Below are 15,848 nucleotides of genomic sequence, written 5' to 3'. Positions count from 1 at the left end.
AAAGGGAGAAACTGGAACCATGTGGGGCACAAGTGGCTCATACTGGCAGCAACTGGGACCACAGTGGGCTCATCTCTGCATTGTACTGGGACTGACTGGATTGACACTGGGAGTTTCTGAGAGTGACTGGGAACACACCATGCACATCATCCCTGGACTGGGGGTGACTGGGAGCAACTGGGAGCACACTGGGAGCAACTGACATAATCCTGGGACTGACTGGGTTGATCTAGCTGCAGGTAACTGGGACCATCCTGGGAGTGCTTGAAAGGAACTGGGATTATTCTGGGACCATACTGGGAATGCTGGCATGTCACAAAGATCATACTAATACATAAAATTTCAATAGTCAATGCGAATTTTATTTCTATATCTTTGATTTGAAAGAAGGTGAGCAAGCAGCGCTGGGTGGCCGAGGAGTCACTGCTCCACTCATGGCACACACTACTTACAAATTCAGTAAAGTATATATACTGTTTTTAAGCTTATAAAGCATTTTCCAATGTGCTTGGTTAATACAAATGAGTAAATATCAGTAAGCTGGAATCAGCAATTTCATCATCTTTCCAGGTGGTTGTTGGCTTCCTGTCTTTCTTGTGCTCGTCTGGAGGGAGGCCCCTTCACCACTGACCACTACAATATTTTGTTAAGCTTTTTATTATATATAAGCATTTAGTCACATTGCAGTCCCTTTAGCTTTACAAGTTCCTCTATTTTATTCTAAGCATCAGCCGTCTTTCTACCTCATCTCTTTACTTTACCATACTTCCCCTATTTCAAAGCTTTATTTGGCTATAGAAAGTTTCAAAACCCTTCCTTGTATCTATCCCAAGGAATGCATCCATTTTCCACACAGCAGATACAAGCATTTGCTGATTCCATTGCAGATTGACACAAATCACAAAAACATTTTTCACAATATTGCTCACCAAATTGACGATGTGGCGATCTGCTTCCCTTTGCTCTAGGGCATGTAGAATGTGCTGCTGGCTTATGGTGTCAAAAGCCTTGGTGATGTCCACAAATACAACAGCCAGGGGTTTGTGTTCTCCTTTTGTGACCGAATAATGATTTGCAGGAGTTTCAGGTTTTCAGAGCATCCCACTGCTCTTATAAAGCCTGTTTGCCTTGGATTGAGGGTCAAGCCTTGGTCAGTTTGGCTGTTAAAATCCTGGAGAACAGTCTTAGCAAGATGGAAATGATTGGGATAGGTCTCCAGTTGTTAATTTCCTTGAGGCGATCTGGTTTGGTTGACTTAGGAATCAAAAGAGTCCTGCAATCCCTCACTGTTGTGTTGGGTCTGTATAAGTTGGACTGTTCTGTTCCCCCCTATCTTGTAATGGTTCTGCCCTGGTTCTCCCTTCCCTCCCTTGTGCTGCCAGTTATCCCAGCTCCTTCCCTGTCGCCTTGGAGATAAATGTACCCTGTCTCAAATCCCTCCCTGGTGCCCTGTCCGTCACTTGGCGCTCCCACCCTTCTCTCTGGAACTCTCTAGAAACATCTAACTAGAGCGTCAAGTGATTGGCTCAGGGGCCAAAGCTCCACCCTCAAGTTATTCCCATTGGTGTTCTCCCTAAGTCAATCTTTGGTATCCCACTCCCCTCTGCAATCCTATTCATCCAAGGACTGACTCCTCCCCTGTGTCCTTCCCTCCTTATAAGCTGTTGCAACTTCCCCCTTTTCCTCTTCAGTTGTCGGTTTCCCCTGGGATTCAATAAACCTGGATTCACCACAGCTGGAGAGTGCTCTCTTCTTGTTTCTGCTGACTGTAGCCATAAGCCATGCCATGTCCTACCACAAGGAACTGCTACTGTCATAGCACAGAGCGTTAGACTTACGTGCTGTCCCGACCCACGGAGATTGGGATAGTGCCCACCTACTGCTAGCCGTGCTGGAAAGCTGGCCGGGACGTCCGAGAACGACCATTATTCTCCAGCTGGACCACTTCAGTTGTGGTGCCCAACGTTCCCCACTGCCTCTGTGCTGGGGCAGAGATCAATTGGGTTACATTACACAGGGTATCCAGCAGGACCACGAGGAGGTGCAATCTCTGCAGCAATGCCCAGTTTGTAACTATACTCTCAAAAACTGCCTTAGGAGAGTCATAGTCGCACCTGCCACTTGCCTGCACTTCATTGAATTTCTTCGCTTTGACATTCAGAGCACTGGGCAGAAATCACATTGCATCAACACCCACCTCAGGCCTTTGTGATGTTTTGTTTCAATTAAACAGTCGGATTCCCCTGGTTTGCACCAGTTCTAAGCTGGCTGCTGGGTGATGGCCCAGGTGGAGCACCCACCTGGTGACCCCCCTGGTGACATTCCCCATGTGAACCACTCAGCCGACGCCTTTTCACAGCAGTTGACAGCAGGACATGGAGCAACAGATACGGCGTGATGGTAGCCAGGTGTTCCACAGGAGCTGGGAGTCTCACAGCAGCCAGGTACAGCTTGGCAACAGGCACGGGCAGCTCCATAGCAGCCAGGAGTGGCTCCGCAGCCAGGTACCCCCTTACAGTGGCAGGGTGCTCTCCCGCCGGGGCCCGGCACTGTCTCGCCGTGGCTGGGCACAGCTGTAGGGGCGCTTCCAGTCACAGCAAAGCACAGAGAGGTGGTTCCACCGCAGGCAGAGATGGCTACAGGGGCAGCCGCATGGCACAGAGGAGCTGGAATCTCACAGGGGCCGGGCACTGCTTCTGAGATCTCAGCTGGTATGGCAGGCCTGGTGGAGGGGCAGCAAACCCCGCTCCATGGCCAGGCACTGTCCTGCAGGAGCAAGGCATCTCACAGTGGTGGCAGCTGGGTGCCTTGCAGCGGCTGCAGGGGCATAGCGCCTCGCTGCTGCTACCAAGTGCTGCTTCTGGGGTTCCAGCTGTGGCAGCAGGGCACAGCAGAGTTGCAGAGTACCTGTTCAATGTGACTCTGCAGCATGACATCTCTCCACCCTCTGGATCGGCAGCAGCGCGCTCCATTGACCACCCGCGCTGCTCTTGGGCGGTTGCGGCAGTTTCTGCCAGCAGGGCAGAACAAGGGGCAGCAGAGGGCAGAGCTGCACAGCAGCCAGTGCTTTCAGGAGTCTTGGCAGCCATGGCAGGGCACAGAGGGGCTGCAGGGTGCTCATTTAACACAGCCAGGCTGCTCGGGGCGCCTCCAGCACTGACCCCAGAGACGGCACACTCAGCTGACAGCGCCCTCCTGCCTGGGGCAGCGGCACGGCCCCGGGTGACCAGGGGACATCCTGCTGGGCAAACACCTCTGCCAAGGGTGGCAGCACAGTCCTGGGTGGCAGCAGGGCACTCCCTGGGCTGGTCACCCTCACCTGGGGAGGCTCCACAGCTCTGCCTGGTGGCCTCCTGGTGGGCTGTGCCTTCTGCATTCATCCTCTTCCCTCGTTCACTCAGCACAGCGTCTGCTCTCCCTGCTGCCTCCCCCAGTGCCCTACTTTCACCGTTAGCCTTGGTGGAGAGCCAGTGAATGCCGCATCCTTGGAAACATTCCAGCTTGGATGGGCTCTGAGCAACATAATGGAGTGAAAGATGCCTCTGCCCGCACCCCACAGGAGGCTCTGTGGTGTCAGCTACTGGAGTTGTTGGGGTCTCCTTTAGGATGCAATTCCCCCAGAGAGCACAGAGAGAACACAAAGCACCATAGCTGGCAAGAACACCCTCCATGGAGATGGGAATATTCTGGATCAACAGGCTCAAGCTGCTGAGTTTTGCCCCCTCGTAGATGGACACAAGTTTCAGAAGTGACTGAGAGCCAGGAGGCCCCACAGTGTCTCTGAGTCCCCTTGGTTCCCTGAGATCACACAGTGTCCCAGTGTCCCTTTGGTTCCATGAGGCCCCAAAATGTCACAAGGATCCCTGGACACCACAAGGTTCTGGGAGATCCCAATGGATTGTTGGTTCCAACTGGCCTCACTGAGTCACAAGGGCCTCTGGATTCCATGAGACCCCACAGTGTCACAGTGTGCCTTTGATTCCACAAGCCTCAGTGTCACAACGGTTCCTGAGCATCTTTAGGCACCAGAGTCTCAGAGCATCCCCTCAGTTTTATGAACTCCACAGTGTCACAATGTCCCCTTGGTTCCATTTATTTCTGCAGTGTCACAAGGATTCCTGGAAAGAATGAGGCCCTGAAGTATCGCAATGTATGGTTCCATGAAGTCCCAGAGTTTCAGTCTCCTCTTGGTTCCATGGATTCTACAAGACCCTGGAGTGTCACAGGGCCCCTAGAGTCCCATTGTCACAATGTGACAATGTCCCCAGGAGGCACTGCAGTGTGACAATGTCCCCAGGAGTACCTGCAGTGTCACAGAGGAGCAGCACTGGAGTGGGCACAGCACCAGGGGAGGTTTGGCAGTGTTCCCATATCTGTGACACAACAGTGGTGGCAACACCAACGTTCTCCTCTCTATGATACCACAGATGTTCAAGATCGAGCATTGCCCTGTCAGTGACATCCCAGTGGTGGCAACCTCAAAGTTCCCCTGTCTGTGACATGACAGCAGTGGCAATACCAATGTCCCCCGTCTATGACACCAAAGAAATTGCAACCCCAGCGTTCCCCTCTCTGTGACACCACAGAGGTGGCACCCGCAGCGTTCTCCTCTCTATGACAGCACCACAGTGGCAACCCCTATATTGCCCTCTCAGTGACACCACAGGGGTGGCAGCCCCAAATGCTCCCCTGTGACACCACAGTAGTGACTCCCCCACATTCCCCTCACCTTGATACCATTGAGTTGGCAGTTCCAACATTGACTTCTGTAGGAAACCACAGGGGTAGCAGCCCCAAGATTACCCTGTCTTTGAGCCCACAAGGATGGCAGCCCAAACATTCCCCTCTCTATGATACCACAGCGGTGGGAGCTCCAGAAATCCTGTCTGTGGAACCCTAGCAGTGTCAGCCCCAACATTTCCCTCTCTGTGACATCATAGTTGTGGCAGTCCCAAGTCCCCCTCTCTGTGACACCACAGCAGTGGAAGGCCCAGAGTCCCCTGTCTGTGACACCGCCGCTTTGGCAGCCCCAACATTCTCCTCTCTGTGATTCCACAGCAGAGGCAGCCCCAATGTTCTCCTCTCTATGACTCCACAGCAGAGGCAGCCCCAGCATTCTCATGTGTATGATACCACTGTGGTGGCAGCCACAACGTTCCCCTCACTGTGACACCTCAGTGGTGGCAGCCCCAGTTGTACCTTCTATGACACTACAGCAGCAGCCACCCCAACATTCCCCTCTCCACAACACCAGAGCTGAGGCAGTCCTGTTGTCCCAGTCTCTGTGACACCACAGTGGTTGCTGCCCGAAGTTCCTCTCTCTGTGACACCACAGCTGTGGCAGCAGCGCTAGAACAGAAGCAGCAGCTGAGGAACAACAGGGGAGCAGGGGAGGAGCAGAGAAGGAGCAGTGGAACAGTGGTAGATGAGCAGTGTTGGAGCAGCAGTGGAGCAGAGGTGCAGGAGCTGAGGAACCGTGCTGAAACAGCACAGCACAGCTTTTGAGCAGCAGTGAAGTGAGCATGGAAAAAGCAGAACAGTGGTGGCACAGGTGCTACAGCCATGGAACCATGGTGGCACAGGAACTGCAGCCACGGAACCGTGGTGGCACAGGAACTGCAGCCATGCAACAGTGGTGGCACAGCCCCGCAGCTGTGGAGCGGCGCCTGAGATGCCGAAGCTGTGGGACACAGAGCGGCTCCCAGTGCTGTGTCCTGCAGGAGCCGGCCCCGCACACACCAGAGCAATGCCCCTCAGGCTGAGCCAGAGCTGGGGGCAGAGGCAGGAATTGATGCCGGGCTGTGGAAGGCGTGGATCGAGTGCATTTAATGGTGACCTGGGGATTTGATTCTGCTCATTGCGGCTGCTTTTGTGCTGTTGGGACCATTCCAGTTCATGTGAAGTCATGAACTCAGGAGAAACTTGGGACAAAAGGAATCAAAGTGCCTTCTGTCCTGCTGTCTTGGTTTGGAAAGACAGGTGCCTGCTAAGGAAGGCAGTAGCCTCCCATGAAATGGAGAATGTGAACCCTCCCCCTCTGAATTGTTATGATTTTAAATTAAGGGGCTCTCAGGCAAAAAATAAAAAGTATGGGAGCAGGAAATAACAGTTATTTCATAGGGAAGAAAATAAAAGGAAAAAATAAACAATGCAGTAAATTAAAACAACACTGACAGAGTCAGAACACAACCTGACACCCTGTTGGTCAGGGTGCTGGTAGCAATCCAACTGGAAATGTGGCTGCAGTCCTCCTGGAGTGTCAGGTTCTGTTGGAGCAGGGGGTACTGTAGAAAAGGGTGTAGTCTTTCTCTGAAGATCCAGTGGAAGAAGAGGCAGCTGCTGTTCCTCTGGGAAATCCAGGGGAGAAGTTGTGCTGCTATTCCAGAATCTCCAGGTTCTATCTGGCTAGAATGCTTAGCTGTTCCCTCTGGGCGGAGCATCTCCCAATGGGATGCTGTAGTTCTTACCAGCCATGCAGTGACATTCAATAGCCTGTTATCAGCAGATGTCCCCCCAGGAGGGAGGAGTGGTTGTGGAAGAGATAAGGAAAACTGCCATACAGATGGCAAATAGAATCCATCTTGCCTTGCAATCTGGGACATCTGCAGAGAAAGACATCTTGGTAGAAGTTGAATGATTTCTGATTTGGGAACTGAAGTGGGTCAGTTATTGGCCTGTGGTTTGTTCTCATCCAGAAAGATGTTCCAAAGTACTGCAATTTGGCATTAAAAACCAGGAACGTGCCTCTTCATCTGGATATTGCACATGGACTAAAGAGCTATTTGTGGTCATTATGATAGGAAAACAACTGGAGATCTTTTCCCAATGTAACTCTTTCTTCCTGTCTCTGGGATTAGGCCTCCAACACCCGATGTTGGAGTCTTCTTTCCGTAATCTGCTCCTTTGGAGTTGGGATGTGACAAATCAGTGGGAGGAGGGAGAGACCATTACAACTGCAAACTCTGGTTTTTATAGTCTCTGGATTTCCAGTGCTTAGAAACTGTCATGTTTTCAACTGTCTGAACAAATCCCACATTTGTCCCTTTTTCCCTGGCAGAAAACATTTCTTTGGCCCTATTTAGGAATTGACCCTGGGAAACACCTCATTCCAGATGCTTTTTTGTTGGTTTTGCTAAGAGATGCCAAGAAAATCAGCACACGGGGCAGGGATGAGAGAAAGGGAAGAAACAATTCCTTTGTTTTCCTTGTGGGAACTCTTCTCTAGAGGTTGTGCTTCAGCTAGAGACTTCCCGGGCCAAGGGCTGAGGGAAGCAATTCAGCTGAGGCAGCTGAGGCATCTCATCCCTGGTCTGTAACCCTGGGGCTGGGAGGGGACACGGGTGCCCCCCTTGCACCGCCTGGAATGGGGAATTCCTCCTGCCTCTGCCAGGTGCTCCTGATCCTGGCATTAGCCCTCCCTGGCTGCCAGGGAGCTATGAGCTCCCTGCCATGGGCATTGCTGGTGCTGGAGGGCAGGAGGGAGAGATTCAGTGCAAACCTGGGAGGTGCCAGTGGGCTCAGAGATGTGTGGAGGTGACAGTGACAGAGTGACACAGGGAGGTGCAGAGGGACACAGGGACAAGACAAAACCCCAGGGAAAACCTCTTGGAAATCTGGGGGACTTTGAGTGTAAAATGCACACAGACACAGAATGCTGCAAAGCATTTTCCAGCTGTCTTAGATTGGACATGGGGCATGTATTCTATTCCTATCTGATGGGGCAGTTACCTTCTGTGAATTGGGCAGTTTTCTTTATCTCTTCCACAACCCATCCTCCCTCCCAGGAGATATCTTCTGTTAAGGGGCCATTGAGTGCCACTGCATGACTGATAAAATTCCATCATCCCATTGTGAGAAGCTCCGCCCAGAGGGAGGAGCCAAGCATTCCTACCTGGATACAATCAGAGGGCTGGAAGACCAGAGTCAGCCTTTTCCACTGGATTCCCGGAGGAAGATCAGGCCCAATACCACCACCACTGGATCTTCAGAGGAAAACTCCACCCTCCTACAGGATCCCTGCATCAACAGAGCCACGCCAGTCACTGCAGGCGGACTGTAGCCACCGTTTATTGGGACTACCACCGCCACTGTGCCCCACATGGTGTCAGGTCGTATTCCAAATCTGTCAGTGTTTTTTCTTTGTACTATTGCATTTATATTTTAATTTTGCTGCTATAGAACTGTTTTTCCCATTCCCATATCTTTTGCACTAGAGCCCCATAATTTCAAAATTATAAGAGTTCGGAAGGAGGTTGTTTACATTTTTCCATTTTAAGGGAGGTTCTTGCCTTCCTTTGCAGACACCTGTCTATTCAAACTGCGACAATATCCCCAGACACCCAGGTGAGGAGGATGTCAGTGCCCCTTTCTCCCTCTCTTCTGCTCCATCTCCCAGCCCAGCATGGCCCCCAGCTGCAGGACAACCCCACTGCCAACGCCATCCTGCTAGGGATGCACTGGGGGAATCTCTTTCCCCCTCGCTGTGGCACAGAGGCAAATCTCATCCTCTCCTTATCCTTCCACCCACAGGCAAGAAGCTGAGGATGGAGACCAGGGAGGACAAATCCCCACAGCAGAACCTCATGGAAGAGGCCACTTTGAGCGCCTCTACTGTGCAGGAATCCAATGGAGAGGAAAAGTTCCAGAGGTCCCTCAGGAGGAGGGGCACCAAACTCAGCCTGGATTGCTATGAGGAGGAAAGACCCACCCTGGGCCAGGAAGGTGGACAGAGCTTCAGCCACGTCTTGGAGCTGGTGGTGCATGAGCAGCTTCACAATGGGGAGAATCCCTACAAGTGCTTGGAGTGTGGGAAGGTCTTCAGGTGCAGCTCTGAGCTCGTCACCAACCTGTTGAAGTGAGGGGAGAACGACCAATCCTTTGATGCATGGAACTCAATTTCTGGATCGATCAGCCAGCTTAAATAATAGTGTTAACCAACTTCATGCATATTCCAAAATCCAGGTTTATGATAGGCTAACAGAGAAAACTCTAACCACACCTTTTGTTTTACTACACCGTTGATTGTTTACACAAAACAAAACCAGTGTTCCCACTGTGATATGAACGGTTCCCAAAACTTCCACATCTGTTCTCAGGGTGCCATCTTTTCCCAGAGAGGGTGTTACACTTGTTATGGGAAGACTGCCTGAGAACCTTATTGTTTATACAGTGATGCCTGAGAGAGTCTAATTGTTTATAGAAGTCAGGCTGGGAACTGCTTCACAGCTACCTGTTACTTTTCTCTCAATTGCATGGCTTCATGGCCTTTTTCTTCAAGCCATGCCTGAACTAAACTCTCCACACCAACCAACGCATCCACACCGGGGAACGGCCCTACAAGTGCCTTGAGTGTCCAAAAATGTTTCACACCACCTCCATTCTCGTCAGGCACCAGTGGATTCACACAGAGGAGAGGCCCTTCAGCTGCCCTGAGTGCAGGAAGGGCTTTAGAGAAAACATCAGCCTTGTTACCCACTGGTGCATCCACACCAGGGTGAGGCCCTACGAGTGTCCCAAGTGTGGAAAGAGCTTCAACCAGAGCTCTCATTTGACCAAACACCAACTGAGGCACTGGTAAGGGAAGCCCTGCAAATGCCCCCACTGCAGAAAAAGCTTCTTGCACTGCTCCAGCTTCATCCCCCATTGGAGGATCCCCTTTGGGAAGAGCCCTGGTGATCCATGTTCCCTGTCATTAATGCTTGGAAGACACCTGTCCCTCTTCCTGGCCCTGCCAGGAAACTGACCATAGCAACAGGGGGCTGGGGAGGGTTGCCATGGAAACTGTCCAGAGCAATGGGTTCTGGTGATGGGTGCCTGCTAAGGAACTGAGTTGCCACAGGCACTCAGAGGGGTTCCATGGGAGGCGCCCTGATGTTTTAAGATTTTCTAAGATATTGACATTCTTGTAGCGAACTTTCTCACACACTTGCTGTAAATAACTCATTGTTTTGCATTCCTTTATGGAGGAGGAGAAAGTTGATGGACTCTTGGTTTGTGCAGTGTCATTGGAGAGGTGGCACTGTCACGCTCCAATCCACTGTCACTCTTGGGAAACTATAAATGTTGGAGTCAGAAAATTAACTTCCCTTTTTTTTTCACCATGACAACAGCGATGTGTGCTTGTGTTCTTTCATGTCCTATAGCAACACATGGGGACATTCCAGGAGTCTCCAGGTTGTTCCAGAGCTGGAATGTCACAGGCAGAGACAGGGGCTCCATGGAGACCTCCCAGGGCTTTCTGGGGATGGTAAAGAGCCCTGTGGTCAGAGGCAGTCACAGCCATTCCATGGTGACATCCCAGGGCACCTTGGGCTGCAAAGGCACCGATCTGTCACAGGAACTCACGGGGGCTCCACGGTGACATCCCAGGAGTCCCCAGGCTGCCAAAGAGCCAGGATGTCCCGGACACTCACAGGGGTTCCTGTCATGGGCACAGTGGGAGCTGCAGGCAAAAGCTTTGTTTCTTTCTTGAAGAAACTCCTGCTGAGTCATGGGATGGAGAAATGACACCCAGCAGCCACCACAGAACCCATAAAACACTCCAGAACCCCTAGACTTCTAAAATTTCTTCTCAGAGAGGAGACTGGGAGTGGCTGGATCCAATCCCAGCCCCAGACATTGAGAAAGATGCAAAAGATTGGACAGGGGGAATTGAACTTGTCCCACAGGATTAATGATGGAATACCTGAGAGATTTCTAGAAATACAGCTCTGATTGATTCTGATCATGATGAGACAGAAAGATCTTGATCAGAGTTATTTCCTCCACAGCACTGGAGCTCTAACAATTAGAATATTCTGCTCTAGGCAGCAATTTTGAAGTCAACAGAGCCTTGCTGGAGTTCTTGGAGCCCATTGCAGGCAGAGCCTCCTGCTCCAGCAGGAACTGCCTTTCCTGTGCCATGAGCAGGGCAGGTCCCGCTGCAGGAAAAGCCCCAGGTCAGCCCCAGCACAGGGAAGGGCTCGGGCACAAGGGCAGAGCGCCATGCTGGGAGCTGTGCCAGGGAGAGCCTGAGGCACCAAAGGCACCTTGGCAGCAGCAGCTGCTTGCAGGCCATGGCCAGAAGCCTCCCTTGGCAGCCTGGCCTGGTGGCCACCACTGCAGAGCTGCTGCCTCAGGGCTCATTCCTGGCTGGGCTTGAAAAGCCACTTCTGCTCCAGAAGCCTGAATGGGAAGCCATTGGCCTCAGCACCTCGGGGACAAGATATTAATGACAAAACTCTTCATGCCAGCAGAGCCAAGGCAGGGGCAGAGGAAAGGGGAGAGCCAGGCCCAGGGGACAGGGCTGCCATGGTGATGGCTGTGAGGCCACTGCCCCTGCAGCAGCCTGGCTGCCCTCAGCAAACATTCTGGCCAGAAGCCTTGTGAGGGCACCCAGCACAGCAGAGAACACACACTACGGGAATTCTGTTCTTGGGGTGGGGAGGGTTTCACTGGGTCAGGCTGCACAAAGCTCCTGCTCTTGGACAATTCCTGGGATAGGGCATCCAATTCTCTAGAAAAACAGCTGCAGTTTCATGCCACTTTCATAATTGTAGAATATTTCTTCCTTCTAACAAATGTAAATCCACCCTCATTCGGTTTAAAGATATTGACCCTTTTTCTGTCATGGCATGGCAAGATTTGGGAGAAAATAACTTTGACCACAATTTTTCCATTTTCACAGACCTTATTTTTTTTCCAAAAATCTCCCAGGATGGGGTTTTGGAGGCCTCACCACAAAACCAGCAGGGGGAGTCTGCAGGCTCTGGGCTCAGTGGTGTGGAGACTGAGGAGAGAACAGGAGTAGCCTGGGAGGGATGGAAGGCTGGTTTCAGAGGGGCTGGAGCTTTTCTTCATAGTGGGAATGAGCCTGAAGAAGACATAATAGCACCAAGAGCAGCTGGGGAGGTGCAGAGTGGACACCAGGAGAAAGGAATTTCCCTGCCAGGGCAGGGCTGTGGTGCAACAGGTCCCCAGCAGTAGCCTGGAGCAGCCCAAGGCTCTGTGTGGGCAGGCAGAGGGAGGCAGGAGGCAGAGCTGTCAGCAAAGGAAGGGCCCAGCCAGGTGGGGCAGCCGGGGGATGCTGACAGCCTGCAGGGACAGAGGTGCAGGGCAGGGACAACCTGGGCTGCACAGGGATGGGCAGCAGCTGCAAGACAGCCCTGCCAGAGCCAACTCCTGCAGCACTTTGGCCATGGCTGCTGGCCCTGGGGCCTGAGGCCATGTGAGAGTCTGTCCAAAATATCCTTCATTTTTGCCTCATGGCTGCCATGAAGAGGGACCATCAAAAAACTAAAAACTGCTGAACCAGTGGTGGGGGAAGGAAATCATGTGCCTCTTAGCTCACTGTTTCCAGAGGTGTTTTTTGCTATACGCAACACTGAACTCGAAGGAGCACCCTGCCCTTTTCCCTGAACAATGGTCCTGGAATTTCTCTCTGCCTCCTGGCCTGGCTGGTTTGAGCTTTAGCGTGGTCCCTCCTCCAAGAGTAGACCCCTCTAGCCCATTCTCAACCATCAGGATTGACACGTAGAGATGTAGGCCTCTTCATCAAGGACCCAAGACATGAAACCCCTGTGTGAGAAGGCTCCCTCTCACCTTCTTTCAGAGACTGGTACTGAAACCCTCCCAACTTGGGGGAGCTGTGCAGAGGGCAGGGAGGAAAGCTGCCCAGAGCAAGCACAGGTGCAGGCAGTGGGCCATGAAAACAATGGTTCTTGCTTGCTGCCTGGCTTGACTTTGTTCACCCCTGAACAAATACTATTCTTTCCCCCTGAAGACCTTTCCTTTGGTTGTGAAATTCATTCCCCCTTTCCCCAACAAAAAATAGTATAACGTGGGGTCCAGATGAACCTCCGAGATCTCCCCGGATGTGGCCTGGCAGACTCCATTGGCTGGATCCCAAAGGATAACGCAGCACCACGTTTGGTAGCTATAACGCACCCCTCCTCTTCCTTCCTCTTTTCCTTATTTTCTCCTTTGTTCCCCTGGTTCCCCTCACCAATGCATTTCTGTTGTGGTTATTTCAAGAAAATTGCACTTGTTGATTGTTACTGCAAATCCCCTGTGCCGTGTTGGTTTTTTTTGCACCCTGAGATCACCCCTATGAACCATCACATCATCAATTCACTAGGACGGATCATGACAAATGGTCTCCATGATTCCATGGGGCCTTGCAATGTCACAATGATCTCCATGGATCCATGGTGCCTCTCAGGATCACAACGGCCCTTTGGCTCCATAAGGCCCTGAAATGCAGCAATGGCCTCTTGGTTCCACAAAGCCCCGCTGCTTCACACTGGCCCCTTGGGACCATGCAGCCCAACACAGCCACAGTGATGTCCTTGGTTCCATGAGGCCTCACAGTGTCACAATGGCCCCATGGATCCATGGTACTCTGCAGTGTCACAATGGCCCCTGTGTGTCACAAGGCTCAAAAAAGTCACAATGGTCTCCATGGCTCCTCAAGACCCCACAGTGTCACAATAGCCCCAGGGATCCATGGCACTCACAGTGTCACAATGATCTCCTTGGTTCCACAAGTTCCTACAGTGTAACAGGCTCCACAAGGGCCTGCAGTGTCACCATGGCCCATTGGCTCCACAACGCCCCGCAGTGTCACAATGGTTTCCATAGGAAGGAAACAAGTGAGCCCCAATGTGCAGGGGCAGATGAGAGGCAGTCACCAGAGGCCAAGGCTAGCCAGACTTGACTATTAGCAAATTTTATCTGGGAGCAACCCTTGGATATAGGGAATTTTAGAGGTGGAATCCTAATTTCAGCCATGGGAGGCTAGACAAGAAAGACAGTTCTTTTCCATAGGAATAAAAACACAGAGCCCCGGTGTCTCATGGTCAGATGGGAAGTGGTCCTTGGCATGTCTAATTCAGTGGGACCTGTCAGACAGCCCCCAGGAGGCCAAACCAGGCAGACCTGTTCCATGTTCCCCTGATTTCATGGAGTCCCATACTGTCACAATGGTCCCCTTGATTCCATGAGGTCTTGCAATGTCACAATGGTTTCTTGGTTTCATGAGGCCCACATGGCTCCATGCGGTCCTGCTGTGTCACAATGGCTCCTTGTTCCTATGGGCCCCACAGTTTGATCATTGACCCTTGCTTCTATAGGGCCTCTGAGCTGTACAATGGTCTCCTTGATTCCATGAGGTTCCATAGTCTCACCATGGTGTCCTTGGACCCGCATTGTCACAACTGACCCATGGTTTCATGAGGTTCCGTAGTGTCACCATGGTCGCTGTCAGAGGCTGGATGAGATCAATGTCCCGAGACACCTTGGGATGCTCGGAATGCCTGTGTAGGGCCAGGGCCGGGTCAGGCCTTGGTTTGTGGTGGGACAGAGCCCCGCTCCCAGCCCTGGCCTGGCAGAGCTGTCAATCACACAGCGGGGGGTGATGTTAGCCCAGCTCTGCTTAGCCCAGCTGTTAATCAATCAATCACACACTAGCAGCTGGTGCTACCCTGGCTCTGATTGGACAAGCAACTGACAGTCCCACCCAGAGGCGGGCTCATGAAGGCCCAGGGGGTTAAAAGCCGGAGCACGAGGCCAGACCATGGTCTGGGTCCTGCCTTCTCCTGGGGTTTCTTTGTTAGTGATGCTGGAACCTGAGCAGTTGGTACCTATGTGTGTGTCTTTCTATGGATCTTCTGTCTTTCTGTTGTTTGCTATTTCTTCTCCTTCTAATCTTACTTAGCTGGAACATTTTTGGGTAACTTAACATCTTAAGGGATAAAGGTTTTTAGATTAAATTTGCTATGTTATTGAATTTAATGCTATGATAAGGGTTTCATATTGAAGTGGATGTTGTATTAAACCCTTTGCAAAAGTTCCTTGATTGTCTATATTTTGCCAATAATATTTTGTGTCATTTTGACCTCTTAGCTACATTGATCAGAGCATGGTGCTGGTATCAGTGGGCTGTGGGTTCAACCCTGTGTGGGCCATTCACTTAAGAGCTGGACTTGATGATCCTTCTGGGCCCTTCCTACCAAGAATATTCTTTGCATCTGTCCATGTTGAGAATATCTGGTTGGTGTTTCTCCTGTGCACCAAACTCAAGTCAAGGAACCTTTGGTTACCCCCAGCATTTCAGTGATCTGGAGTGTTGCAGCCCTGCAGGCTCAGAATGGCCTCTTGTTTCCATGAGGCCCCACAGTGTCACACTGGCCCCTTGGTTCCATGGGCCCCAACAGTGCCACCATGATCCCCTTGGTTGCACAACTTCCCACAGTGTCCCACTGGCCCCTCAGTTCCATGAGGATCTGGAGTGTCACATAGGTTTATGGCATTTGTCCTTGCTGCCCTTCACATCCCCCTGGCCCACAAACAGCCCTGAGCCAGCCGTGAGGGACAGGCCCTGCTGTCCCATGCTGGGCTCAGGGCTTGGCCTTTCTGCTTCCCCCAACCAGCCCAGGCCTTGCTCAGCACTGCAGTTCCCTCCTCAGAGCCTTGGGCTCCCTGCAATCCTGGCCTCAAGGATCTGCTCTCAGCAGTACCTGGGCAGCCTTTGGCACTCCCTGCCCTCAGTGGGGCCCAGCCATGCTCCAAGGCACTTGGAGTTTTGCTGCTGACTCCTTGAGCAGCTTCTTCATCCTTCTCTCTGTGCCTGAGGCTCCTGGACCCAGCTCCAAACCCACCATGGGGATCATGAAAATACAGAATGCCCTCGGGAGCTCTTTGTCTCCCTTCCATTGTCTTTGAGTCTCCAGGGTTTGTGCAGTGATTAGAGTCAGTTTGGAGTTCTGTTCAGGAGGATGATTTCAAAGTGCACCTCATGATTTTTCGTTTTTTAATCATGAGTATTGTTTTTTATTTTTCAGTTCAGAGAAAAGGTAACTGAAGCTTTCCCC

This window comes from Melospiza melodia, chromosome 17 (genome assembly GCF_035770615.1).
Source record: "Melospiza melodia melodia isolate bMelMel2 chromosome 17, bMelMel2.pri, whole genome shotgun sequence".
NCBI lineage: Eukaryota > Metazoa > Chordata > Aves > Passeriformes > Passerellidae > Melospiza > Melospiza melodia.
Note: the sequence above shows the minus strand (reverse complement) of the source record.